Source organism: Ornithodoros turicata, chromosome 2, assembly GCF_037126465.1.
Source record: "Ornithodoros turicata isolate Travis chromosome 2, ASM3712646v1, whole genome shotgun sequence".
NCBI classification, from domain to species: domain Eukaryota; kingdom Metazoa; phylum Arthropoda; class Arachnida; order Ixodida; family Argasidae; genus Ornithodoros; species Ornithodoros turicata.
Window position 1 is genome coordinate 144,869,062 of NC_088202.1, and position 27,726 is coordinate 144,896,787.

The 27,726-nt window shown below is 46.6% G+C and overlaps 1 protein-coding gene and 1 long non-coding RNA gene across 2 annotated transcripts in view; one reads left to right on the forward strand and one right to left on the reverse strand.

The window, feature by feature from the left end:
• LOC135386287 (uncharacterized) overlaps nt 1-13,074 on the reverse strand; it is a 60,671-nt gene extending 47,597 nt beyond the window's left edge. The window contains exons 1-2 of the long non-coding RNA XR_010420654.1: nt 13,046-13,074; nt 11,212-11,324 (exon numbers count right to left, since the gene is read on the reverse strand). This is a non-coding gene — a long non-coding RNA (uncharacterized LOC135386287). The remainder of the gene's footprint in view (nt 1-11,211; nt 11,325-13,045) is intronic.
• LOC135386286 (hemicentin-2-like) overlaps nt 1-27,726 on the forward strand; it is a 269,853-nt gene that overhangs the window by 62,304 nt on the left and 179,823 nt on the right. The window lies entirely within an intron of this gene.

The following is a 27,726-nucleotide window of genomic DNA, read 5'->3' on the forward strand; positions in this document are numbered from 1 at the left end:
GTATATACGTAACACGCTACAAAAGCGCAAGCGTTCTCTGGTTTAGTCCAATTGGATAGTTCCTTCGGTTCGGTATAGGCGAACATAGGACGGTAATTTTTATCCCTATCTCAAAGAAGAATAAATCTAGAGTTACTTCATTGCGGGAAGAAAGAGGAGGACATTTCAGCCGCCGTCTGCATATACTATATGCACCATGCAATAAGGTGTACACACAGGCGGAAAATGCCGATTTATTTATTTATATGTAGGGAGTGACTTTTTCGGGTGAAATGCCTTTCTCAGATTCGGGGGTAAAAATCGGGCGCTATTTTTAAATCTGTAATTCGGGGAGAAATGGGGCGATAATTGTGCCTTCGGGTGTTATCGGGAGTTTTTGTCTATTAAGTCCTTTCCTAATCTATTTCTCTTTTTTTTTTAATTTGGGAAATCGTGACCTTCCAGCGGTAATCCCCGAAGGCATATAGACAGTGTTGACACACACGGGTGTGTTGCTGCGAACGTAAGTGACCCATTCTTACATGTGTTATACCCTTGTCAGACGGGCACATTTAGGGCCTTTTATCTCAACTGTTTTATTAGATAGGGCAACAAGTTCGATGCCGCAGAGAGCGCGAAACAGTGCTGCGTGAATGTTTTCTATCTCAATTGTGGAATTTCCAAAAGGCCTTGAGATAAGAGGTCCTGAATGTGCCCGTGTGTCAGGGGTATTACACGTGGCGACCTTCGTTCGTCTTCAGTGGAAACGTCACTTGAGGATTTCATAGTGGCTGGAATTCGGGGAGAAATCGGGTTTAGCCCGAATTGGTCGGAGGTCAGTTCGGGGGGGGGGGGGATAACCAGGCGGAATCGGGAACCCGAAAAATCACTCTCTATTTATTTGTAGAAGTGGTACAGCGCTCGACAAAAGTTTACGGAACGCGTGAGCGGTGTATTTTCTCCTCGGAGTATGTTATGAGATGCATTTCAACGAAATCTTAGTGTAAGTATCAAACAAACAAAACAGGTTTTAAATTTGCCAACAAAATCTCATCCCATTCGCATATCTCAACAAAAAGGATAAAGAAAGGGACAACTCTGCCTTGAAAAAAAAAGAGGCAGTATTCCTTGAGTAGAGGAACACAGATACAAGGACGACACACGAGACACAGTAGGCTCAATGTAGCGTTTCGACGTGGTGAAAGTGCTCGGACTGTGGGACCCAAGAAAGCGAGACACAGCCTTTGCGGCACTTGAGAACTTCCTTCCGAGCTGCGGCATGGAACTCATATTTTAGGATTTTGTGTGAGTGCCTCGTATCAGTGAGTATCTTTGTAGTGTGTATTTGTAGTGTGTATCTTTGCATTAGTGTGGATCTGTTTCTCTGCATGTTCTATAGTGATATTTATTCACCTGCACCGAGTGTACTAACACACTAATTGTTGGGGATGGGGAATGTACTTTTGTTTGTTTTGGGTTGTTTGTTTGTTTGTTGTTTTGTTTTGGGAGTAGCAGAACTAGTCAGGAGACAAGTTCAATTTCTCCCTGGTTTTCTTTTAAATAATCAATGAATCAATCATCAATATAGTCTTGTGCCCTCCTCACCGTTTTGGATTTGTGTTCCTAGAACCACAAGGGGATCTCTCCTTCTACACCAGCTCGCTTGCCAGATCTTAATTTCGTTATTCGAGCTTTAATCCAAGGATGCACAAGCGCGAACAGGGTGTCGGAGCGAACCGAAAACCGGAACCGAAAACCGAAAAAAAACGCTATTTTGGTGCGAACCGGAACGGAATCGAAACCGTATGCGTTTTTTTTCGGTCAGGAGGGAAACCGAAAAATATATTTAACGGTTTTCGGTCCAAAAAAAACTTCGCCGGTTTGGACTACGGATAGGCGAATGAAACAGACGTCGTGTGCTCTGAAGTCATGTCATACCATACGAGGGTTACGGTTACGGTGGAATGTATGTCGGTATACTATGACCCTTAGGCTCCCTTTGTAATGGTTTATCGTTCGCGCACGCACACAGACTTAGAGGTACATGTGACTCTCTAGCAATGTGCCGTACTGTTCGTTCTAATTTGATCCCCGCAAACTCTCCTCAACTAAACAGCGACCCAAGGGGGCTGCATAACGGCTTCTTTAGCGGTAATGTCGCGCAACGCGTCCCTTGTTTGAGAGCAGCTAAGTTGGATACATTTACGTATACGCGAGGGCAAGCCCGTGCGAAATGGCAACTCTTGTGTGGACAGGACACGAAGAAAATAAAACGGAGCCGTCGAGCGCGTTTGTGAGTGAAGGTGTTCCTCGATTTGCGTTGTACTCGTGCGGTGGTGCTTGCTGGCTAGACAGTAGCAACAGACATTCGGATGGGACGCGATCGCTCCAACCCAGCAAGAAAGTACTTTACGTATGACATCACGACAAACAAGTAAGTCCGTTTGTAGCATGTGCTTCAAGAAAGGAGAAAGCCTATTTGAACAGACAGTAAGCTACAGGAACCAGGAGCTACCAATTACCATGTATGCGGAATAAACGGGTTTACATTTTGTAACATAGATTTTTTTTGTGGCGATAAATATTCCCAGCAGAAGCGGAACCGGTTAAAAACCGGTATGAACCGTTATTTTTTTGCTCCGGAGCAGAACCGGTACCGGATCGTTTATGATGTAACCGGAACGAAAACCGGAACGAAAAACGTTTCGGTTCGACACCCTCAGCGCGAAAGTGTCGCTTCATAACAGGAGTACTGTGGTAACAGGCCCCGTTGTCATTTTACAACATATACTCATTTAACGGAGTAGCTACCAACCCACTATTTCCCTTGTGCAAGGCTGCTATACGCCGGCTGGTATAGACACCTACCGTCTGTCATAAAAAAAAATAAATTTACGAAAAATCAGACAAAATATCTCGGGACCCAAATGGTTAAAGGTAGCGCAAGCAACTGTCGCCCACACAGCAACAGCAAATATTAAAAAGAGCAGCGGAAACAATTGGTCATGCTCAGCCGGAGTCAGCGCAGGTGCAACGATGGACTTCGAAACGAATTCGGATGAAGGGCGAAACAAAAGCGTCGGCTTTCTTCATTTGTCATTCAGTCGAGAAAAAAAACATGTTCCCTCACTGAAAAATGAAAGAGTCCAAATGAAAGGGTCGCTCGGCATACGAGATGTTTCGTATTGGAGAGAGACGTTGGTCAGACTCCATTTCGGCCTCGGCAGAAGTGTGATATTGCGACCGCGTGAAAAACTGCGTACGGCGATATTGGAACAGAAGCAGTGATTTATCCAGACCCCTCTCCCCTCCTCCCCAACGCGCACACACACACCACCTCCCTTTCCCTCTTACGCATAGGAAACAAACAAGGGGACAATCATGCATAAGTCTGTTACAGTAACTGTAATAACGACGCACACTCCCACATTTAATCTTCTGCAACACCCCCTGTGTTTGCGGTTCTGCCCAAGCAGCACAATGTACTGAAAGTCAAGTGCAATAGGGGTGGACGGGTAGGTGGAAGGCCTTGAACAAACTCGTGAAACTAAAGAACACTGATAAGACACATACCGTCCACCCCTATTGCACTTGACTTTCAGTACAGCTCGCGTCAACCTTAATAATAACGCTCGAAAAAATTCAGTCTCATTTCCGAGCGCGGTAACAGCCACCCTGGGGGCACTGGGGGAATATTAAGTGAACAAAATCCTTGCATTAAACTAACACAATAATTTTGTTCTATCAACATTTCCTTGTGGCTCCAAGGGTTTCTGTAATCGCGCTTGCAAACGAGACCATATTTGTTTTCAGTGTTATTATTAAGGTTGACGAGAGCTGTACATTGTGCTGCTTGGGTGGGTAAACCACAGACGACCTGCGCTCCTACGTCACCGCTTACGTTTCGCCGCCGCGCAAAGCATGCTGGTGTGCACATATCGACCTTATCAGCCTTTTTGGCCTATCAGCCGACGCGTTCGTTTCTTTCTTCTGTCAGCCCGTTTCTTGCCCACCTCAGCAAAATGTAACCTGGAACCGGTCTTCTCGTTACGTCACATGTTTGTGAAAAGAGGGTTCTTTATCGAACAGAAGACTGGCCTGATAAAACTGCCGGCAGAACTGCGGACGTTGACAATTAGTTACCACATTCTCTTTAAATAACTATTAGCTCCGCAAAGCAACCTATAGGCTATGAACGGCGTATACAAGGCGCTCGTAAAATAATGGACACCATGAAGGAAAAGATGAAAAAAATAGCGTGTTTGTGTCTGTCCCTTCGTGTTCCCTAGCCTCGGGGTTTTTACATTATGCACCATGAAGGAGTCGAAGACGGTGGGGTTGCCTCGGCCAATTTCATGAGGAATCAGAGAAAGACGACGCTTACTCGTTGGCATGGCAGCGATATTTGAACCACCAAACCACCTACCCATCAGCTACGAGACGAATTATATCGAAGAGAAGTCATTCTCGACAACTATTGATCGCGCGATTATGTCTGGTGTCCAGACGGCAAGAGACCGAACGAGTACTTGCCGGGGCGGTCGGAACTAGAGCACTGCACGGGCCCGGGCCCGACCCGGCCCGCGGGCCGGGCCGGGCTTGTTATTGGCTGTGTGCTCCGGGCCGGGCCGAGCCCGGGCCGACAAAATACGCCAGCACCGCGGGCCGGGCCGGGCCCGGGCCGTTAAAATACGCCACCACCGCGGGCCGGGCCGGGCCCGGGCCAACAAATATGTTCCCGAGAGTCAGGCCCGGCCGGGCCACCCAGCTAATTCCACACATTGGAGACGCATTGGTTCATATCATCATGCGCTTGCGTCATTCCTGTGCATATTTTGCAAAGACAAGCAAAGGGTACTGCATTATGCATATGATTCGACCCTCTAGAACATTCTCCAAGCCACTTTACATTGCTCCTCACTCCTCACATATTTCACAATCACTTTGGCAAAGCTTGGTGAGAGGGATAGGGACTGGGAGAAGCAGTTTGTCGGCAGCATGCTCTATCTCCGCAAAATCTTGACAGTGCAACGATAACGCCCTGTGCGTTCTGGATTTAATTTGGTCTCGTGCTGTTACGGTGTTAAACCGCCATCACTTGTATGTTTGTCTTCTCTCCTTATAAATTTACTTATAAATTTGTTTGATAATCGCCAGAAACGCGTACGTCGCGGCTGGAAATACTAGGCCGGGATCTACTCGCCGGGTCACCGGGCCGGGCCGGGCCGGGCCGGGCCGGGCTCTATTTGCTTAGACGCCGGGCCGGGCCGGGCTCTAGTCACTGGGTCACCGGGCCGGGCCGGGCCGGGCCGGGCCGCATAAAAATATGAAGGTCCGGGCCCGGGTCGGGCCGGGCCATTTTTCGATGCGCCCGGGCCGGGTCGGGCCCGGAAAAGTCGGCCCGTGCAGTGCTCTAGTCGGAACTCCCTCGCCATGAGGTTGGGGGGGGGGGGGCAGGTGAGTTTAGCTACTGATACATTAAGAAGGCTCCGTATACAACAAACAGCTAAATAAAAACAAATAAAACGTAGTAAATTTACGTGTATGCTATACTAGTAAATATACTCACGCTAAGTTATCCAACCCTTTTCACTTAAAAGAAAAACGTTGCCCGCAGTAATCAAAATTCGTGCTGGAGAACATTCAAATGCTCTAAAAATAAACATTATAAGAGGGAATATCATGCGCTCCGCCAGATTTCTACGCATGAAAGGGGAGGAGGGGTGATGCCCCCACAGCTCCTGCTCAAGGCTGGCAGTCACCCAAACCACCCATGCCTTGCCCAATCTTCTGACGCCCCTGAGCACGTGGAACCTTCACTCCACACAATACCGTAACCTTCGAATGCCCTGACGCCAGACAAATGAAACTCGTTTGATTTAATTTTGATTTGGTAGTCAGCCCCAGCCCCATTTTAATCCCTTCCAATCAATACCACATTCATAAAGTCATCCAAAATCACCAAACAAAAGAACAACGAAACAAAGGAACAAAGGAAAAAAAAACACACACACAATAGCTTCTCCCATCCCCATAGAAACCAGCAACGTGTGAAACGGGTTCACATGAACCGCTTCTTGCAATTAATGCAATTACGCCGGACTTTTCGATCACTGCCCTTCGCAAAAGAAAAAAAAATAAAGTCAAACCAGATAAGTGCCACTTACGGCGCTGGGAAAGAAAGGGCACAATCGAAACGTCAACGTAATGTGGCACTGTGCCGTTTATTGTTGCACTGGGGACCTTAAATCTCCGTGTGTTGTCTTCTAGAACAAATATTTACCCGAAGAAGTCCCTCTTTTTTTATCGCTGCTTTCGTCAATACCACCGGGCGTCGTGTGCCTGTTACCGTTCGAGTCGCGGGTGACGTTTCCTTCACCTTTTATCGGCTTCCCTCTGACTCCTCATTAAAAGCTTGTGAACGTACTCATTTTAGGAGGGGAGTCGCATTGTTTGCTGCTACGTAAAGGTCGTTCGTTCTATTGGAAGACGACGTTGTCAGCGTAACGCTTCGAAGCGTGTTAGCGTGCGACGCCTCAAGTAAACATTGGGTTTCGAAAGAAATTACTGTTCTCGTCTTGGTGTTTGCTGTTTCTTTTCTGTTTTGTTTTTTTGTTTTCTCCTCAAATATTGCACTCTATCGTTCTTTCATCTTGCTTTACACTTTTAATTTACTACTACTAATGATAATAATTACTGCGGGGTTTGAGTCCCGAAACAACTATGATCACCGATTGAGCGCAGAAAAATATGCACTAAAAATCTTTTATACACGCAGTAAAAACCCTGAATATAAGCAATGTTTTTCTTATTCTTCGCATCAATGGTGATGGTGAAAAACACTGTATCGAACGCATATTTGTCAATATTCGTGCATTTTATTAGGAACATATCGTAGTAAAATAACGCTGCCCTCGTTCAGGAGCACAGAACAAGGGAGACTTCCGCAACCAATATAATCATGCAGCTGAAAGATTTGCTTCCGGCATTGTAGCACAGTGCAGAATAAAATGCGAACGCAGGCCGTATAGTATTGGTAAAGAAAGTGCCGAAGTACGCCCTGTCGATAGGGAGTGACGTTTTCGGGTTAAATACCTTTCTCATATTCGGGGGGGAGGGGGTAAAAATCGGGCGCTATTTTTAAATCTGTAATTCGGGGAGACATCTAGAGTTTATAATTGTGCCTTCGGGTGTTATTGGGTGTTTTTTGTTTCTCCTCTTGTCTACTAAGTCATTTCCTTTTTTGGGGGGGTGGGGGGGGGGGTGACCTACCAGCGCTAATACCCGAAGGCATAGACAGTGCTGACACACATTGGTATATTTCTGGGAACGTAAGTGACCCATTCTTTCACGTGCTACACGTGGCGACCTCTGTCCGTCTTAGGTGGAAGCTTCACTTGAGGATTTCATTCGGGGAGAAATCGGGTTGAACCCGAATTGGTCGGAGGTCAGTTCGGGGGGGAATAACCGGGCGGAATCGTGTTTAACCCGAAAAAGTCACTCCCTACCTGTCGAGCCGTCCACGCGCAGCGCGTATGCATTACGACGCCAGACGAGGATGAGGGCCTTGCACGCTGCTGTAAGAAAATCGAGTTTTAGTACTTCGTACGCTATCGCGTTTGCGTACCTAAGAGGATTGCGTGGGAGTTCTGCGCACCGCGCGAAACTCTGTTTATGTTTACCGCGTGCGCAGAACCACCTCTATTTCTTACGTACGCATAGCGATAGCGTACGACGCATTCTCTTTACTTTACGCATTCTCTTTACAACTCTTTATTGATCTTTGACACTTGTGGGTATCGTGCGCTTGGCACTGCTTTGATGGTGAATCTATTTCGCGCACCGGAGCAGCCAGAGCTGGGGCTGGACACCGCCCCGCATCGAAAATATTACATCCCGACCAGGAGTTTCGCGAAAGAGGACCCAAGGCCACATTCTCGGAACCAGCAAAACCGTTCACGGAAAAAAAAAAGAAGAAGAACGCTCCACACTGTAAACTGGAAAACACCCTTATGGGTGTAAATGGCTTGTCCTATAACTGACACCTCTTTTTACACCGTACATGGTCTGGAACACCCTTTTTAGAGGGTGTATTCCGTGTAAATCACCCCTGGAAAGGGCGCTTTTCTTTGAAAATGCCCTCTTTTGCACCCTCTAAACACCCTTTTAGGAGGGTGTAATATCGTTAAACACCCTCCTAAAAAGGTGTATAAAGGGTGCAAAAGACGGCATTTTCAAGGAAAAGCACCCTTTCAAAGGGCGTTTTACACGGGATACACCCTCTAAAAAGGGTGTTCCAGACCATACGGTGTAAAAAGAGGAGTCAAATATAGGACAAGCGATTTATACCCATAAGGGTGTTTTTCAGTTTACAGTGCAGCTACGCTACTGCTCTCACACCTGAGTACGTCATGCTCCTTCGATGCACCAACTGTGCACCAACCAAATGATGATGATGATGATGATGGCAGTAGTAAAGAAAAGATATGGAGATGTAGCCACACTTAGATCCAGACAAGCTACATAAGACCGATGGTGTACATCAGAGCTTCTGTGTATATGCACATCAGGGCGAATATGTAAGAGGTGCTAAAATGACGGCTCATTCTCTATGCTCTTAGGAAAATGTGCGAGTGAACGCTGCGTAGTCTGTCGACGGAGAGCAGGATATCATACAGGGCCCGGAGGGCGTTATGATATAGAATCGAATTTGAGCCCATATAATATTCTATCATGTACTTGCGTTCAGATTAACAATTACATTCAATTCAAATTACAAATAGCAAGACTATAGTTCATCAATATTATGCCTTAAAAAGCTCCCATACGCGCCTCAAATGCGAGGAGCATCCTGAAGCGATTTCTAGTCGGAAGACTTGGAGACTTCTGATACAACTTCAGAGCAGCAAACCCTGAGCGAAGTTTCTTAAGGAGCACAAAGGTGCCCCCTATTTTTTTTTACTTTTCGCTGCGATGTGTTCTGCATAGAGTAAACTGGGCTCCAGGGAAAGAGCGACGAGTGCAGGTGACCTACAGAGCGAGGCCTGTGTTCCGCACACCTTTCAAAAATCCTCCACTCGTGAAAACAGCGTATCGGAGAACGAGGGAACGTCGTGACGTAACGTGGTCCCCTGGCACGCGTGACACGTGACGTAGAGAGGCATAGCTCAAAAAGCTATGGGCCTATTGCACGACGCTTGGGGGCGGTCCGAACCGCATTCTGGTCGTGCAGCCAGAGGTTTGTCAGTACACGGACATGTATCGCCTACATTGCGGCTCCGAAAAAGCGTGTCGAAAAAGCGATCATGCGCAACGGCGGTGGAGAGCAATACCAGCCTGTGATCTGCCTGGGACCTCGCGCTGACGCTACAGGGGCCACGCTTCGCTGATTGGTCCAGAAAAATGTTGTCTGCTACTCGGCTGTCGTCTGCCACTCGGTTGTTCGGAGGAGGAGGAGGAGGAGGAGTGTCGTTGGGAGGAACCCGAGAGGTCTGCCTGCCTGATTAGGCGGCATGTTTCTCGGGAAGGGAAAGGTGGTGGAGAGGAGGAGAGGAAAGGGTGAAGTGGAAGACCGAGCGGAATCCGCTCGGGGGGAGGATAGCTGCGTCCATGGGCCGACTTCAGGGGAACTGTGCCGGCATACGCCTATTACACATCTGAGGGAAACCCAGGAAAAACCCCAGACGGCACAGCCGGCCCGCGGATTCGAACCGCGGACCTCCCAGTCTCCAAGCGCACGCGTTACCGCTGCGCCACCGGAGCTGAAAAAGCAATGCTCCTGGCTCGGTCATGATTCGGCCGCTCCTTCTGTCTCCAATTCTCCGGGGGAACTGGCAGAACTGTTCTACGGCGGCAGGGCACTCACCCCCACTGAACAGTGAACCAGAGCGAGTTGCCTCAGTAACGTTATCGGTGACGTAGCATCATACCTTATCCTCCTCGTTATACGCAGAGTGGCGAGTTAAGGGTGAACGCGCGGAGCCATGTTTATGTGAATTTTTTTTCTGTCAAACAAATTGCACACATCAAAACATTTTGCGCTATTCGGTAAAAATGTCACACAATCAGACGTTTTAATCAGAAATTTTCTTGGAAGGCCTTCTGTACTCCTTTAAGGACTTGCTCTCTCCTCGGCCCAAGATTGTGTATTCAAGACCAGCATACTTCATTGGTTCGCTTTCTTAGAGGGCGCAATGTGCGGAATTTGACCAATGACTTTAGGAACATGAATGATTATTTTGCTTGCATAAAATAAATGCAGGTGCATCTATCGAAACTGGGGCTTACACAGCACAAGATGGTTTGTAAGGGAGAAGGTTGGGAAGTGTAAGAACTTCGTATTTGATGCTCCCTTCAGATACGGGAGCGTCATTCTTCTCTTTTTTCTTGCGTTCAGGTTGCTTCGCTGAGACAGCGTGCGTCACACATTCTGTCTAGAATGCTTTAGGGAATCCACATAAGTTTAATATATATTCATCTCTATAGTGAATAAATGGTTATCCATCGTTAATAATTGCTGATCCATCACATAGAGAAAAGTGTTGGGATTGTGGCGTAGTCGACGATGCAGAACATATTCTTACATAGTGTCTATGCGGCGCTCCGTCGCCCGCAATCGCCTTCAGCCTTCGCTTGCGGCACTGGATAGTGGTCCATTCAAAAGGGGGACGATTTTGCATGATTCGCCCTCACACCTTAGGCGGTGTGCCAGTGAATGGCACGACGTTCTATTTCTCACAGATATCGGGGTAGTCAAAGTGTTTTAACCAGGTAACGGCAGCGTTAATGGCAACAGAAACAGAAACGGTATATTACCGAAATTGAAGGTAGTAACGATAACGAAAACGCACACCACGGTCCTCTATCACCCGAAACAGAAACGAAAATGAAATGATCGTCCGGTATTGAATTCGGGTAATAACTCTTCCTGCTGTGCAATGATATGAATGATTTTTCATTTTATTTTGTATTTTGGCGACGCCATTCCCTGTATTACATACTCTGAAAACTACACGAGAACATTGAAAGCGCAATATTGGATCTCGAGGGTGCATCCGTCGCTTACGCGTCCCAGTCCGCAGGACTCATGAGGCCAACGCATGCGATCTACACAACAGACTCCGCGACATAGCTTGAAAACGCAAGCCGATGATTTTCCTTTTTTTCATTTCACCGTGGCTATGGTAGTATTGGTAGTGTAGTATTGGTACGGTAGTATTGGTTACTACTTACTACTGAGAGCGTCCGACCATGAATGTGGCATTGGAAAGAGTTCTGGTCACGCCCATCTTGAGCTGCTGGACTCAGAGTCTGAGCACGACACTGTACGGGATGAAGACATGTTTCTGCAGATAAAAAATAAATCCTACAAGATGTACGCACCCCACCGATTCGAAATTACATCTATATTGTGTACGCGTTACACCGAAGCAGCACTTGGGCAAAGCGCGGTGCTGACCGAGTTGAACGAGCTGTCCTCCCGCAGCTCTGTAACAGCCGTTCCTTTATCGGAAACAGCAGCGAAAACAAAAAAGAAACAACAACAACTTTATTTCAGGATAATGACACAACAGTGGGTCCCGTTACAAACGATGGGTCCCGTTAAAATTGAAAGGCTGGTATCAGAAACGGATAACGAAAACGAAAACGGTAACTGAAATACGCTCGTTACCCTGCCTTGGTTTTAATTCTTCGCGTATCGGCTCTTTGTTTTTAAATGCTGTGACATTTTTGTTTTCCTTCCCTGTAACTGATTACAGTCAACCCTCGATTTATGAACACCCTCGGTTCCCCGAAAAATCGTTCATAAATCGAGGGATTCATAAATCGAAAATTCAGTTAACGGGGTACTATCGAGCAAATGCAACAGTATTTCCGAGTTGGGATTGTGTTTGTAATGCTTATATTGTGTAATTTTGCTTTTGACCATGCCTTCTGCTGCATCAGTCTCACAAAGAACAGACGTTAGCGCATTCGCACTCTGTTTATTATGCAATACTAAATTGTTTAATTTTGCTTTGGACCATGCCTTCCGCTGTGTCAATCTTCGAAATAAGAGGTGTCACCACATTCACACTGGACTGGTCTCGGATTTCCTCCGGGATTTTTAACCTCCGTTTATTAATCTCCGGGTGACAGCGACCACCTTATTCATCAACTGAGGTCAGGAACACTTGGACGCACCTTGTGCGACCCCGGAAAACCCGTTTGCTGTTCGGGTTTCGAGGGGTTAAGAACCGAGGGTGCAATACCTGGAAAACGTTTTGTCCGTTCAGGCGTCATTCATAAGACCACGGAATTATCCCTTTGAAGGTTCCTGTTGACCTCGGAACGATCCGTTCATAAATTGAGGGCAAAAACGCTGGGCAACTCCTAGTTGGTTCCCAGAAATTCCGTTCATTATTCGAATATCGAGGTTCATAAAACGAGGGAAAAATGAATGGAAAAAGTTTGGTTCCCCGTGCTCGTGTTCATAAAACGAGGGAATTCATAAATCGAAGGTTCATAAATTGAGGGTTGACTATAATAATGTATATTTAGCCGATACTTTTTACGACTATTTCTCTATGACTGTTAACTCTTCACCTTAGCAGGCAGCATTACGGCCTGTGAAGTAGGTGCATCGAAACTGGTGTAGTCTGAATCAACATGTCTTTTCCTTTTTTTTCTTTTTTTTTTGCCTTTCAATTTCTATTTCATCCGAAAGCACTGCTTATGGTACTGCACTTAGGTGGGTTGGGCGCTTTCTTCACGAAACTCGTATAGATAAGCGTATCCTGCCTGGCTAATTGGCTCCAGTTATTTGAACTCCTCATCTACTCTATCGACTCCATTGGAACAAGACTTTTATCAAGAGTTGGCTTCCCTATAAAGTTGCAGCTTTAATGCAGTGCACACGATAAAAATATTGGACTACAAAATCCCAGTGGGGCAGATCGGTAGGTCGTTTTCGGAGGAAGTGCAGGAAATTACCGTCGTGATCGACCATGTCAAGCGAAAATATTACGTTGATTGATCATTTACTTCAGATTTGTGGCTTTGTTTCTGAATGAATGAATGAACCTACCAGGTAGTACATATTGTCCATTGTGTTTTGTCGTTGGTGGTAGCTTCGAGGTCATTCTGGGAACTGAGAGGTAGCGGGTTCGCATCCTACCACACAATTGCACTGTTCGAGGCTTTTCCTGGATCGGTGATTCCCCCTGAAGTAGGACCTAGACGAATACAATCCACTCTATCACCCACTCCTTCCTGTTTTCCTGTCTCCGTCTATCCAAGTCTGGAAGCGGACAGCCACGGTCGCTTTACGGAACAAGAAACTAAACTCGTGCCCATGTTCATATAGACACTTATTTTGGTCTTGCCGCCACTCACGAAATCACCTCTGGTTGTCGCTCCGGCGATAGCTCTATTTCGGCTCGTCTGACTGGCTTCAATCTCACAAGGTGAATCCAATTGGTGTCTTTCGTTGTTTTCTTCGGTTGCGGGAACAGGAACCAGTGCAACGGTGAAAGGAACTATTGTGTTTCCCTAGAAACTCATTTGTACTGGCAGACTGGCGGCTGAGAGGATCGAATTCCCCGCACACATTCCACGGTCTCCCTACTGTGACAAATGGACGGCAGGTGTTGACAGATTTGTCTTCGCAGGATCGGCGTCTACCTTTGTAACGCGAGCACCGCGCAAAGTCCTTCGATCCACTTAGGCAGTATACCTTCCGAAGCATAGCGTTTCAGCCATGATTTTATTTCGACACACAAAACACAATGCGCGGACGCTTCTGAACTGTGTTTTTGATCAAAAATGCGACGAGCAGCGCAGATAAGCGTTCACTGATAGCGTTCAGCGTGGCGAATGTCGGGGAGATAAGGGTTTCCAGTTTTTCACGTTCGTAGCCATGACCAGTCAGATACCGGAGACAGACCAGATACCATTTGGGAGATCTATATAGGGTGTGTGCAGATAAACCTAAGTGGCGTTTGCAAACGTAACGATCGTTGCGTGTTTATTGGACGAACTTCCGTTGGCGCACGACGGCGCATTTATGCGTGCGAACGCGACAGAAAAATCGTGGAAACCATACTAAGCGTACAAAAATAAGTAAACGAAAATAAACAGAGTGACGAAAACATCGGCTTCCGTGCATTAGAACAGATAGGACAATACAGCGGTCTCATTAGAGTTGTACGCAGGCGCCGCTAGGGGATCTACCGACGAGTATCCATATGGGACATAGTTTTCGTTTTTGAACCGCTAGCTCCCCTATAGAGGTGCCCACACACAACTGTCCTGAGACCGCCATGTTTTCCTATTCTAATGCACTGAAGCCAATGTTTGCGGCTTCCATGATTTTTCTATAGCTTTCGTATAAATGCGCCACCGGAAGTTCGTCAGTTAAGTCAACAACGCACTATAGATGCAAATGCCACTTAGGTTTCTCTGCACAAAGCATGTACGTCGCAAGAAGTCTAATTGACAGGTTGCAACGACGAGGTAGATTTATTCCCTGGCTTATTGGGGTCGCGGAGGCCCCGGCAATTGTTGTAGAAGTGAAGAGAATGAAACTTATACAAAAGAAACACGGTAGGATTACACTTATGAAAAGTGTAACCGCTACAGGATTTGAGCTTATCTCGAGATCGCGCACTTTTCTTTTCTTTATCTTTTTAGCGAAAATGTTTTCATACATCTGCATAGTTTTCTCATATACATCGCTCCAAGTTGGTCTTAAAATTTCTGCTTATTTTCGCGCGCCACGCACACAGTTTGACGCATTTCCTGCGCAAGGTACCGAATGTGAACAAACTAGCAGCTTTCTCCCAGCATACACCAACGAAACGAGTTGAAAACGGTATCTACGACTTGCACGATATTCGATTCTGCGGAACAAAACGCACGGTAAACAACCAGTTGGCGTGAGATCACTGTTCACAGTTCCGTGACTGGGAGGGGGGATGTTTTTCTATTTTTACATTTTCATCTCTTCAGTTTTCTTTTTCTTTTCCTTTCATGCATTTCATTTCCTTTGTGGGAGTAGCAGAATTCGTCTGGTGACGAATTCAATATCTACAGTTTTTTTTTTTTCTATAATCACACTCAAACTGAACTGTTCTGATGTCATATTTTTCGAGGGCAACCACAGGAAAACACCAATGGTGAAGACAGAAAACGCGAGAGAACTGATGTTCTGAGGCTGGAACAACATAGAAAGGACAAATAGATACAAAGCCTCAAATTGCCTAAGAAATTAACGATGAAAGGTGGAATTGACTGAAAAGGTTAGCCAGCTGTAGGACTCGAACCCACATCTTCTGAATTACCGGTCCAGGGCTCTACCAATAGACGATTTCAGAAATTGCATGGGCGGCCCACCAGAGAGCGCCGTGTTGCGAAAGTCCCGCTGCATCTTGGGATTTAGTTTTCATGAGTCAGAGAGAAGAAGAAGAGCGCAAACGGTTTCGGTTTTCTCTCTCCTTCACCTCCCGCAACGTCGAGCAACAGGCAGCGAGCACGAATGTAAACCATTTCCCACGACGCATTGCGCGATGCACGTGACTTGGGCGATGGAGGGCCCCCGTGCGGAGCACAAGGGCAATATCTGAAATCGCCTATTGAGGTAAGCTAACACGCCTTCCCAGCGACTTCCAAAGGCGCGTCATCTGAAGGGACAAATCAAACACTCTCTCTCACTCATCCCCCTTTCACTCTTACATTTTTTCTCACTCTTACATTTTTTCTCACTCATACACACAATCATACGACAGGACTACGACATGACAGGACAGGACATACGACAGTCCTGTCGTATGATTGTGTGTATGGTAAGTGAGGTGTCCAGCGTGGCACGTGACGGAGAAGAGCGAATCAGGCTTCGCTCTTCTCCGTCACGTGGAAGCGCGTGGCGGCGGCGCGGCCGTCGCGGAGACCAGCTCCGGTGGCGCAGCGGTAACGCGTGCGCTTGGAAACTGGGAGGTCCGCGGTTCGAATCCGCGGGCCGGCTGTGCCGTCTGGGGTTTTTCCTGGGTTTCCCTCAGGTGTGTAATAGGCGTATGCCGGCACAGTTCCCCTGAAGTCGGCCCATGGACGCAGCTGTCCTCCCCCCGAGCGGATTCCGCTCGGTCATCCACTTCACCCTTTCCTCTCCTCCTCTCCACCACCTTTCCCTTCCCGAGAAACATGCCGCCTAATCAGGCAGGCAGACCTCTCGGGTTCCTCCCAACGACACTCCCCCTCCTCCTCCTCGCCGTCGCGGAGCTCGTCAGCAGGAGCTTCAGCCGTCGTCAGTTGCGCCTCGTCTCTGGACGTGTTCAGACGTGTCTCGTGCGTTCTCCGAGAGCTTCGCGAGCGGCTGAGTTTGTGTTCCATGTCGTGCGGCAGTTTGAACTGCAACGTTCTCCAATGGATCTCGGACCTCCTACTAGTCAAAGTATATATAAGAGATTAGAAACAGAAGAGAAGCAATTAGAAGCAAGACGAACGTCTAAATGCTAACGCATTGTCATCGCATTAATTACATTAATCGCCCTCAATTTTTTTTTTAATTCCGTGTTAGCGACGCGAAGCAAACTGTCGTTCTGAGCGGCCTACAGACGTGGACAGATGGAGAGAGGACAGCAGGTTAGGAGTGGGGGACAAGGGGGCTATTATGCATCCTGGGTCGACTTCAGTGGTAACTTACCGACATTCGTCTGGAAAGTCTGCCGGAAAACCTAGGGAAAACCCGAAACAGCACGGCCGGTGATAGGATTCGAACCCGCTTCACCTCCGAGTCTCGGAGTGGAAAGCGGACACACTAACCACTACGGGTAGCTGGACATACGCATACAGACTATGATATGAGTGTACTCGTACATATTACCATGCACTCGCAATAATATTCTAGAAGTGCATAGTAGGATAATATTTATCTCTTTAAATACTTTATACTTATATTTTACTTATACTGATACTTTACTTTTTCGCTCACTCATACGCACGTTCATACGACGGGATCGACGCAAGCGGCCACTGTTGAACAAGAGAGAACTGATGTTCTGAGGCTGGAACAACCATAGAAGGACAAATGCATACAAAGCCTCAAATTGCCTAAGCCTTTACTTGCCTAATACTTAACTCTTTAATAATCTCTTAAAATGCTTATTTAAAGAGATAGCAACATTTATTTTACTGAAAAACAAGCTTTCGGACGGAGTCCGTCCTTCGTCATGTGCGATACATTGAACACTTGGTAGAGATATTTATTTTTATTTTTATTATTTATTTTATATTTTATTTTATATTTTATATATATATATATATTATTTATTTATATTATATTTTATATTGTTATTTTATTATTTATTTTTATTTATACTAGTGTACATCAGAGTGATTATTCCTAATGTACATCAGAATGATAAGCTTCTTTGAGGTACGAACCTACCCCGTACCGCTAACCCTCGCGAGCATCGCACGAGCCCCGCGTCGCATCTTGCTCAGCTTCGTAAGAAGGACCGCGAATTGAATCCGCGAAAGGAGATAAAACAAAAGAAGGGTAAAGGTAGAATGAATGTCGCAGACGATTAATGCTTGCCCCCTGATACTCATTGCCGAGATTGAACTTTTTCTTAGCGAGCTCCGCTCCGCTGCCTCTTCTTTAGCGAAGGACAATTCTCGGAGGAGGGAGGGCCTCATATCGATCTGCGAGGAGGTTCCTCCTGACGCGTGTCATGAATAACGGGGAATACAAGATAATAGAGTGCGGAAAAGGCAAACGCATTCCTCGCCGCGCGCAGTTCATTGATTGGACCTCCTAAGCAACGCCTCGCAGTGATCGCCACTTTTGCAGCGCACGGCTCCAAATTGTTTTGTCGTAATTGGACATGTAGAAGGAAAGTTCAATTACCGAAATCGGAGAGTGATAGGAGACGCGTGTTAGCGTGACGGGCAGCAATGTAATACCCCTGTCACACGGGCATTTCGATCCTTCTCGAATCCTATCTGCATCGAACTTCCCGAGCACGCTCGAGTTTTGACGCTGCTACACGGCCACTTTCAATGCGCATTGAATGGTTGACCTGTGCAAATGAATAAACGGAACTCATTAATTTCGCGTTTCCTATATAACAGCGATATTAGTGGTAATTTATCGTATACCGATATAAGCATCATTTGTAGCTTCGCGCGCATGCCCGTCTTAAGTTATGACAGTTCACCGGGGTCGAGGATACAAATGGCGGCCGTCGAGCCGTCTTGAAATTCTCAATCCTGTTATGGGAACTGTCTTGAGTCAAGCAGGATCAAAGTTCGATCCTGCTTGGAAGCGGCCGTGTAGCACCATCCGATCTGCATTGGGTTCAAGCAGGTTCGGTCGAGCAGGATCGAAAATGCCCGTGTGACAGGGGTATTAAGTATAATGTGTTGAGCGTGACTAAACTGGTCCCTTTGTTTCCTAGCGTGGATTGGCACGTTGATGGGAGGGTAGCTATAGCACGATGTAGCTATTAGCACAGGGCTGGCATCCAATGTATTGCTTCGTAGACGAAAGCGCGTGCTGGCCGAACGCAATGCATCCTGGACAGGTCCCGGTCGCGCGTCACAGCAAACGTCAAGGCACACGTGACCTTAAAGATGGCGGCCAAACCGTATGTAAACAGTGCGGTTGTTGTTTCTGCGCGCAACGTTTTGGATGTCTTTCGATCACGGTGGTCATTTTTATCCAATAATCTCGCACTAAAATGCGCAGTTTTGCATGAGGCCTCGTGTTGTTGATGGCTTCCAAAGATGTGATGACGACCGCGCGTTAAGACTCACTGAGCCGATGCGGTGCACTTAAACTAATTAGAAATGGGTTACCATGTTGCGGAAGAAGCACCGCATAGTTTACGCTGGCAAAATAAGTTGATCTCTTGGCGTTATGACGACGTAAATATGTCGGTAAGCGGCAAAACGACATGTAAACAAAGTCACGTGACCTCAAAATGACGTTTTCTATGACGTGCGACCAGGACAACATGGTAGTTTACTCAAAAGCAGCCGCTTGAGGGTAGCTGTGAGAAAATAGCAGAATAGCAGAATAGAATAGCAGAAAATAGAAAATAGAAAATTGAGGGTAGCTACAACAATGGCGGGTTTGTGTCACCCCTGTGGCTATAAGCATCCCTCGACCGGAAAACGGAGAGTGTGCGTTCTTATCGACGACATATACCGGGTGTTTCAGTTAAATCCCCGGGCTCAATAATTCGCGAACGGATGCACCAATCGAAGAACTTTCTTTTTTACAAGTATCTATCAGATACCGCCTATAAGTTGCGCACCGATGAATGAGTGGGAGGCGCTCATTATTTAAATAAAAATTCAAATGAGTTTCGTAAAAAAACAAAACTCCTAAAGCAGGGCACTGTCGGCATTAAAATGGATACTACCCCTTTTGGGACCTTCAGTGGACACCTTTTAGAAAAAATTCATCCACCGAAGCGGGTCATTTGTTGCAGTAATTAGTTGGTTTCGGTTTACATATTTTGTCGCGGTTGGTCGCGCTCAAGCGCAAAAGGACGCTCTTTCACTCCCTTATCCACCAATGAATTACGTCGTTACACCAATCAATTACACCAATGAATTACGCCCTTTTGCGCTTCGCCGCTACCAGCCGCGACAAAATATGTAAACCGAAACCAACTAATTACTGCAACAAATGACCCGCTTCGGTGGCAGATTTTTCTCTAAAAGGTGTCCACTGAAGGTCCCAAAAGGGGTAGTACCCATGTTAATGCCGATAGCGCCTTGCTTTAGAAGTTACGTTTTTCTCACGAAACTCATTTGAATTTTTATTTAAATAATGAGCGCCTCACACTCACTCACACTGTGCGAAGCTTGTAGATGGTATCGGACAGATACTTGCAAAAAACAAAGTTCTTCGATTGCTGCACCCGTTCACGAATTAGTTAGCCCGGGGATTTAACTGAAACACCCTGTATATCCAGATAACGCATGGCTGCTCAATGCCACGTTTTCCTCATCCGCCACGTGGACATATAGAGTGGGGATATGCTCTGCATATCCCCACTATCCATATCCCCGTATCCCCATATCCCCGATATGGTCTGCTTCAGACGATAATCACGGCAGACGATTTCTAGGCTGTTTCAATACTCGGTGCAGGAGAAGCTGTCTGAGTTGTCAACTATAGCCTTTATCGGCGGAGATTTGGAACAGGCTTGCGGACTTGGCGCTGCTGTCGCCATCTGTCATCGCCTGTAGGAACTTTAATTCCGCATTTTATTTAAACCCCGCGTAATTCATTAAGAAACGCCGAAATAATTCAGCTCACATGTCAATACATTCTTCTTGCGTATCGTTATATTGCAGAACATCTAGCGACCTCAGTATCATTAGTTAGCCACGATCGGCAAAAATGCCGCCACGGCTCATTACTATTACGGTGTAGTCTTTCAATAAATACGCGTTTCTTATATTTTCCTGATGTGTTCCTATCATTCGTATGTGTCTCTATTTCCTCATTGTTCCTTGCATTACACTGTTCTTCACGTTTTGCCAAACGTCACTCCGCCATGTAGTAACCCTGGGCCCTTACGGCACTACAATAAATAAATTCAATAAGATATAACTTTTTTGAACTTATTATTAAACGACGTAAACACACCAGACCTAGGAGCATCGATGTCATCGACAAGCGTATTAATTTTCAAACCTGCTGTCAAGGACGACCACTCAGACACATAGCTATAGTCTGTATCGATGCAGACTAGGCGAAAGACGCCTGAATATCAGTCTAGATCGGAATTGGAACGAAACTTAACATGGCGGCACTTCCGGTTAGACCGCCAAGTAGTCGACTTATCGGAGTATTGGAATACAGCCCTAACGCAGGCTTTCTGTGGCTACGGGTGGCTGCCTATGCGGCTAATGACGACTCGACTAGATAGCTACAGCCGTCTTGTTTAACCGATCAGGCTCTTGTTTCGTCGTGGCGTTGGTTCTTATCCCACTACTGGTACTGTCATTACTTCATTGAGGTGGGGCAGAGTCGTCACACGAGTAATACCCCTGCGATACGGACAGTCTTCAACGACCATTGAAACCAACGGTCTTTGAACGAGCGCGTGGCGCTACCAGGCATGTAACCTGTCAACTTCTCAAGGAGCATTGGATCTAGTAATGTCCCCTGTAGGTTAATTGGCACTTTGCACGCGTAGCGGCGCTACGCCCATGTTTCAATGATCATTGAAGTCGGTCCGTGTGACAGGGGACAAGTTGTCTCACTGTCTACTGTAATGAAACGGAGCAGCTGGTCTGTTTCCCTGCCCTTTGTTAGTGACACCAGTAACTACTAACTGAACAAAGTTTCACTATTTTAAGCCTGGCTGCTTCCTAGTTCTTTTCTTTTCTTTTTTATTGATTTTATTATTCTTTCTTCATCTCCATTGTTCATTATTTTCTTTCATTCGTCCTTTTTCTTTCTTTTATTTGTTGTATTCTTCTTTCTCCATCCTCATTAATTTTCGTTTTGTTGCGGAATAGCGAGCCGACGTCCCGTTTGGTAGACCTTTCCCTCGTTTTTTTTTCTCCCTTTCGTCTAATACATACGAGTATATCCCACCCCCCCCCCCCCCCTCTGGCTGCGAGTGCACAGCACAAAAAGGGCTTCTATGACGAGTAAGTGAAATTTTCCGTTCCTACTCATTTGAAATTTTGCAGGACGCATACAAAAGCTGTGAAGGGTGCCCACATGTTCGTAATATTTATTCGACTTTTGGGAATTACTTCACGGACTTTCAGTAGAATACGTTCCACACTGGTGAGGCATAAAGGCACTGTGGGTTTTGTCGGGATAAGTTGTCCCATTACTAGCTCATTTTTAGCTCATCGTAGGGATCGCGTAATACTTTCACATGTACAATGCCGGCCTATACAACCAATAAGGCTAGCCTGCAGTGCGTGCACGAAACCTGTACAGCTAGGACAGTCCTATACATTGCACAACATGTAAGCCTTAAGATAATAAGTTTTCTTTTCGTTCCTTTTCGTTTACCTTTCCTATGAACTTTCAATATGCGTTCAATTCGATGTTGTCCACAATAAACCTTACGACAGATTGCAGATGAGACGACTTGCCCCAGCCCGTATGACAACCTGCCCCGCTACTTGTCACACTTGACAAGCTCTACGCGCAGTGTTTTTATATACTATTTTTGATTCTAAGCTTTAGTTTAATATGTGCGTTGTGGAGCCGAAAGACTCCACTAGAATTCAGCATTGGTTTCATCAGGCTGACTTTCGTCACAACAAAATCAGAAGTAAAAAAAAAATGTAACAACTGTCCCCAGTCTGTACCCAGCCGGGCATTACGGACTTTAAGTGTTGCGTCCGTCCTCCTATATTTCGTTGCCTCAGCTGCTAGTAGGGCTCTCCTACTAGTCAGCCAAAAGGTGAACTGACATACTTTCAAACTACCGAAAGCTTAGGTCATGTCGCTTTCTCTTGTGCGAAGAAGTCGTGCATGCTGCGCGTTCGCACATCTTCCCTAAATGCGCCATGGACGTAACTGCTCTCAAGCGGTCGTTTAAGGCAAAATCATTCTCTCGTTCTCTTGTCACGTGACACGTCAGTACACCACCATCGCCATCGATACAAGAGCATCAGCTGAAAGTATTTTGCTTAGTGAGGCGAAGAGAGGGTTTGATAAGAAAGCTGTCAGTGGTGGTGGTGCTGATGGTGATGGTGATAGGGCTCGGCCGTTGGGATCGCGTCAATCACTTGGCTGCTCCCCAGGAGACATCCAATCACTATACGGCTGGTTTTCGTCGCGTACTTTCCTGCACGAAACTTCGCGAAACGTTTTACAGAGTATTTTTTTCTGTTACTTCAGCAACTTTATTTTGGGGACGATGATTAGGCTGTTTCATCGACAGAGGCGAGCGCTAAAAGCATGAACACTATGTGCAGAAGGCGCTGCGGCGACAAAAGTTATTAAGTTAAGCATTAAGTGCTCTATGTTGTGTCGTCTGTATTTGTCTCTTTTAGCCCTTTTATCGTCAAGGCGACAAAACATTTGGGGAACATATCGAGCCGGTTTGTTTTGGAAAGCTTTTAGATGGAGAAACCGAATTGAGAGAAGAAGTCTTCGTTCTTCAAAGAATACAATAGTGGAGCAGCATACAAAGTCGTAGTATGACGTGCCGAGTTGTGCGCCGTGTGAAAGGAATACGCTTGGTGCAGCGTAAATTGCGCGCATCCATCCTGTGCTGGGGAAAAGTGGCTGTTGAAGCTAAAGTTATAACGTGCGAATATATCCTAACCCAAGATACACCCCTGAGAAGCCATCGCGTAGCCACTGATGTACCGAGAGCAGTAGACAGTTACCATGTCTACACTCTACACAGAGCATGCTGACCTGCAGTGTGTCGCTGCCACGACCTACTCTATACTAGAGACCTGGGGCGGATTACTGGCCACTTGTCGGTGCGTAGCGCAGCGTCGTCTCCATAGTAACGCGTGCTGCACGTGACCCGCTTCGTCGTGAGAAGGAAGAAGTGACCTTACTCGCAGCCTGCCACCATCGCCGGGTGTGTGGCGTTCGTAGCCATTGGGCGAGGAGGTCAGCCGACGCAAAACGCTGCGACGTTCGTCGTGGAAAATGGCGCTTGTGTATGCGTTTCTAGAGGACCAAGGAGCCACTTCAGTGCAGTCAACGAGGACATTTCGTGCTCACAAGGATGTCTTCACGTCGTTGTCGGAAGAGCAGTTTGTTTCCTTCTTCCGACTGTCCAAAGCCTCATGTATACACATACAGGATGTATATGGAAACATTGACATACACATCGAGTGTTTCCCATATAGGGAATGTTATGCACACGCATTAGCTGACTTAGTGTGTATGTAAACCACCATTGTGAAATTAGCTCCGTCTTGCACAAGCATGACATTTCTTTATTTATGAAATATTTGGACACTGCAATAAAAAAAAAAACTAGCAATACTTGCGCTATTCATTTGTATGCCTTTTCTGCAGAAGCTTGTGCGCAAAATATTGTTATATTGCAGCCAGTGCCTGCGGGAATGAGCCAGCACATATTTTATTGTCCGTATTGTTAGTAACTCTTTCATTGGGCATACTTGGCATAGGCGATTAATGCTTCCTGCGGTCCGCCGTTGTTGTTCCACGATTCTCCTTCGTTCTTCAAGGAGTTGGTGGACATTGATGGTGGCACCTGTCTCCTCCTCCGTCGACATCTGCCTCCGCTCCGCACATTTTGAGCTTGGCTGCTTGTTGTAGCCGGCAACTCTCTGGAAGCCTCAGCAGGCTGTGTAGTCCTGAGCTGTTACCCGAATCACTGCTTAGTTTAGTTGTAGAACTAAAAAGGAGGAGATCACTCGACAAGCTCAGCAAGCACACCGTAAGTCCACCAAATAACTTTATCCTCGTCAGTATAGCAATCTTCCACGCGGCGTATAGTGCACAGATCACCGTCCTCGTCTTCTACGAATGTAATGCTAAAATAAAATACGCAATTAATCCTCAACGCATGTGTCGCGTGAAAAGAAAAAGAGACAGCTCCGAGCACCGAAGGATTCCCTTCGAGCCGGCGACGGCAGCAGACGACACTGCACTGCACTCGCATTGGCTGATTCGTGTCTTACGTGCTCATCTATTGAAGTATGTGCAAGAAGGTTTCTTTCCACGCGGTAACAAAATTTACATTTCTTAGAGGTAAATACAAAGTAAGTTAATGTCGTCAAATTTAGGCTTTTTGCTTGACAGACTTGCGTCTGCCACCGAGAGTAGCGTCATTGCTCCTCGCGCCGACGACGCTCGCCTACCCAGCGGACGACGGTGGCCTTACTGACCACTTCAGATCGTGCGTCGGCAGCGCGCGCTTGCCCGACGGTGGGCGTTGCCACGTTAGGCCGACGCACCGATGCAATGGCCAGTAATCCGCCCCTGGACAACTGGTAATCACCTATGGGAGAGCCGGGTCATGGGATAGTTACGGTAGCGGCCACTGCAAGCGCCACATAGCATTATTGAGGGAGAGGGAATGACACTGCCATCCTTGCCACAGTCATTCGTGCTACCTGTTGCTAAGCACGCGCTATTCTCACCCTCTCACTGCTTCGTCGTCGTCAACACAGCCCACCATGCATTGCCGCGGTTTCGGCAAGTCACGTGGTAACAAATAGTGCGAGCTAGCGCCAAATCCCATAGCCAGGCGGCGATTGCCTGAACTACTACCCCGGTGCTGGGAGCTTTGCGAATGTCCAAGTCTCTACTACTACTATACTTAGTAGTAGGTCGTGGTCGCTGCGCTTATGACAACCATATGAACCAACACTAAAAAAAAAAGAATTGGAAAGGCGTATGACGCTCTCTCCTTTAGAGATGCACTGCAAGTGCAGACCGTGAATGCCTATTCTGCAGGATCCAGGCATCAAAAGGCAGTGCATATAGATAGAGCAAAGGCAGTGCTTGTATATTCCGGCATGTATATTAGGACATTCCATCCTTCCTTCGTCCTGGTGTATAGCTCTGTTCACAAAAGGCCAGTATATATATTTCCTCTAGCCACGAAAGGCATTGGAAGGCGAGCACTGCATCATGAAGAGCAGCAAAGACATCATCCATTTCCGGGTAATATATATAGACTGTATAGACTGGCATTCTTGGGTCGGAAAATAGATTCGATGAGATGCGTCTCGGACACCAGTATGTCTAGCACGACAAGTAAGGATAGTGCTGGCAAATACTGATGGTTACCCGTTTTCTTCTTGAAGCGAGTTTTCCAGATGTCACCATTCGATATTATTAGACTCGCTTCTTGGACGATGCGTAGAATTCATATTTTTCCTTACTCGTCTTGACCCGGTTGACTCACGCATTGAATCCCGCAATGCTTTTACGCCGCGGCAGAAACAAGAAAACCGTCCGAAACATGCACACTTACAGGAGAGAAACTGATGTTCCGAGGCTGGAACAAACATAGAAGGGACAGATACAAACAAAGCCTCAAATTATTTGCCTAAGAGATCAACGATGAAAGATGAAAGTCACTGAAAAGGTTAGCCAGCTGTAGGGATCGAACCCAATATCCCAACCCGGTAATCCATAAGATGTGGGTTCGATCCCTACAGCTGGCTAACCTTTTCAGGGACTTTCATCTTTCATCGTTGATGCACACTTATTTTATAGTTTATGAAATGGTTTCTCTGGATTAGTCGTTAACGCGTCCAGCTACTGACCCCGAGCTTGAAGGTCCGAACCTCTGTTGAGGTCACCGGCTCCGTGCTGCCTGCTTCGGTAAACGTCTAGGACAGGTTGCCAAAGATGCTGGCAGTAGGATCGCCTTAATTTCGTTCCTGAGACCATGGGCGCCGACTGCGTGGGGGCCCTGAGCCCCCCAAAATTTTCGTGGGGGTTGGGGGATTAACGTTGCGAGGGATATCTGAAAAATCACATGGTTCATGCACAGGGACATGACAATGTTGTAAAAATTTGCGACATGACACGGAATCTCAGGCACCCCGCTCGAATTCTGTGGCGCCTCCGCATATGCATGAGACACATTCCTATTAGACGGGCAGTATGGCAAGGCATATGCTACGAATCAAGTCAAGCTGCAAATGCAGCTTTTTTCCGCAGAGCTCCGTGTTCAACTCTTGAGCCAAATAAAGATTATTTATTTGTTTATTTATTTTTAAACCATGGTGGGGCTGTCACAGATCGGGCCCTTTCTGAAGCAGAATGTATTTTTTGTTTGGCTTAAATAATGAGAACAACACTGATTTTTTTTATATATATACTGCGAGTAAATGTTGGGTCTATACTCTTACTTAGCCAGGACAACATCGAACCCAAATATTTATGCTAGTTACCAAAACGACTGTCATTAGGTGGTATGAAGAGATCTTTGTAGGAACGTTTGTGCAGTCATGAATTAATCTGTACCCATCGATAGCGTTGACTTCTCCTATTCGCAAACAACTTGACGGATAAAGTGTCGGCTCATTCGTGTAGATTTATTGTCATGAATTTTTGGACGCGGATTATTTTTTATGAGCGTCGGTCGCATCATGGCATGAACATGAACTATGCGAAAAATTCAACCACACAGTTACATGCCAACTAGACTGCAACATGTTGTTTCATTACGAAATGTTTTGCCGAAAAGGGGGAACTTTATGTTCAGAGCGAGGAGGAAACTGCATGTGGGGCACACTTCATGTGTAGCTTGCAATCTCCTGATTCAAGACAGACTATCAGAGCCCCTGATATTCGGGTACCTCGCGTAGTTCTTGCCCTTCGTTGCCAAAATGTTATGTCCTGATCCGACCACAGGCCGTTCTAGAATGTTTATTCATGGCGATGGCCATACGACTGTCATCGTCAATGCCCAGTGGCGACACTACGCAACTCTTCCGGCATCCGTGTCCGGAGGCGTCAAACAAATCAAAGCGACGAAGACAATAAAGACCAAGAAGACAACATCAAACAGCACCGGTTTCGATTCACGGTACGGTACGGTACCGAACACCACGCACCGACGTACGCACGTACCGAGCACGGTACGGAACAGGTAGTTGATTTTGTCCAGTTTTCCGTATTTTATATCGTATATTCGTTTCCACGAGAAGTCAAATGTTGCCGGTATGCCGCATTTGGTGTGGTCCTCGCAAGGTACTTAGATATACGAATTTACCGTTACCGGTACAATTACCCGTACCGAGGCGCTGGCCCCGTACACTTTCGACATT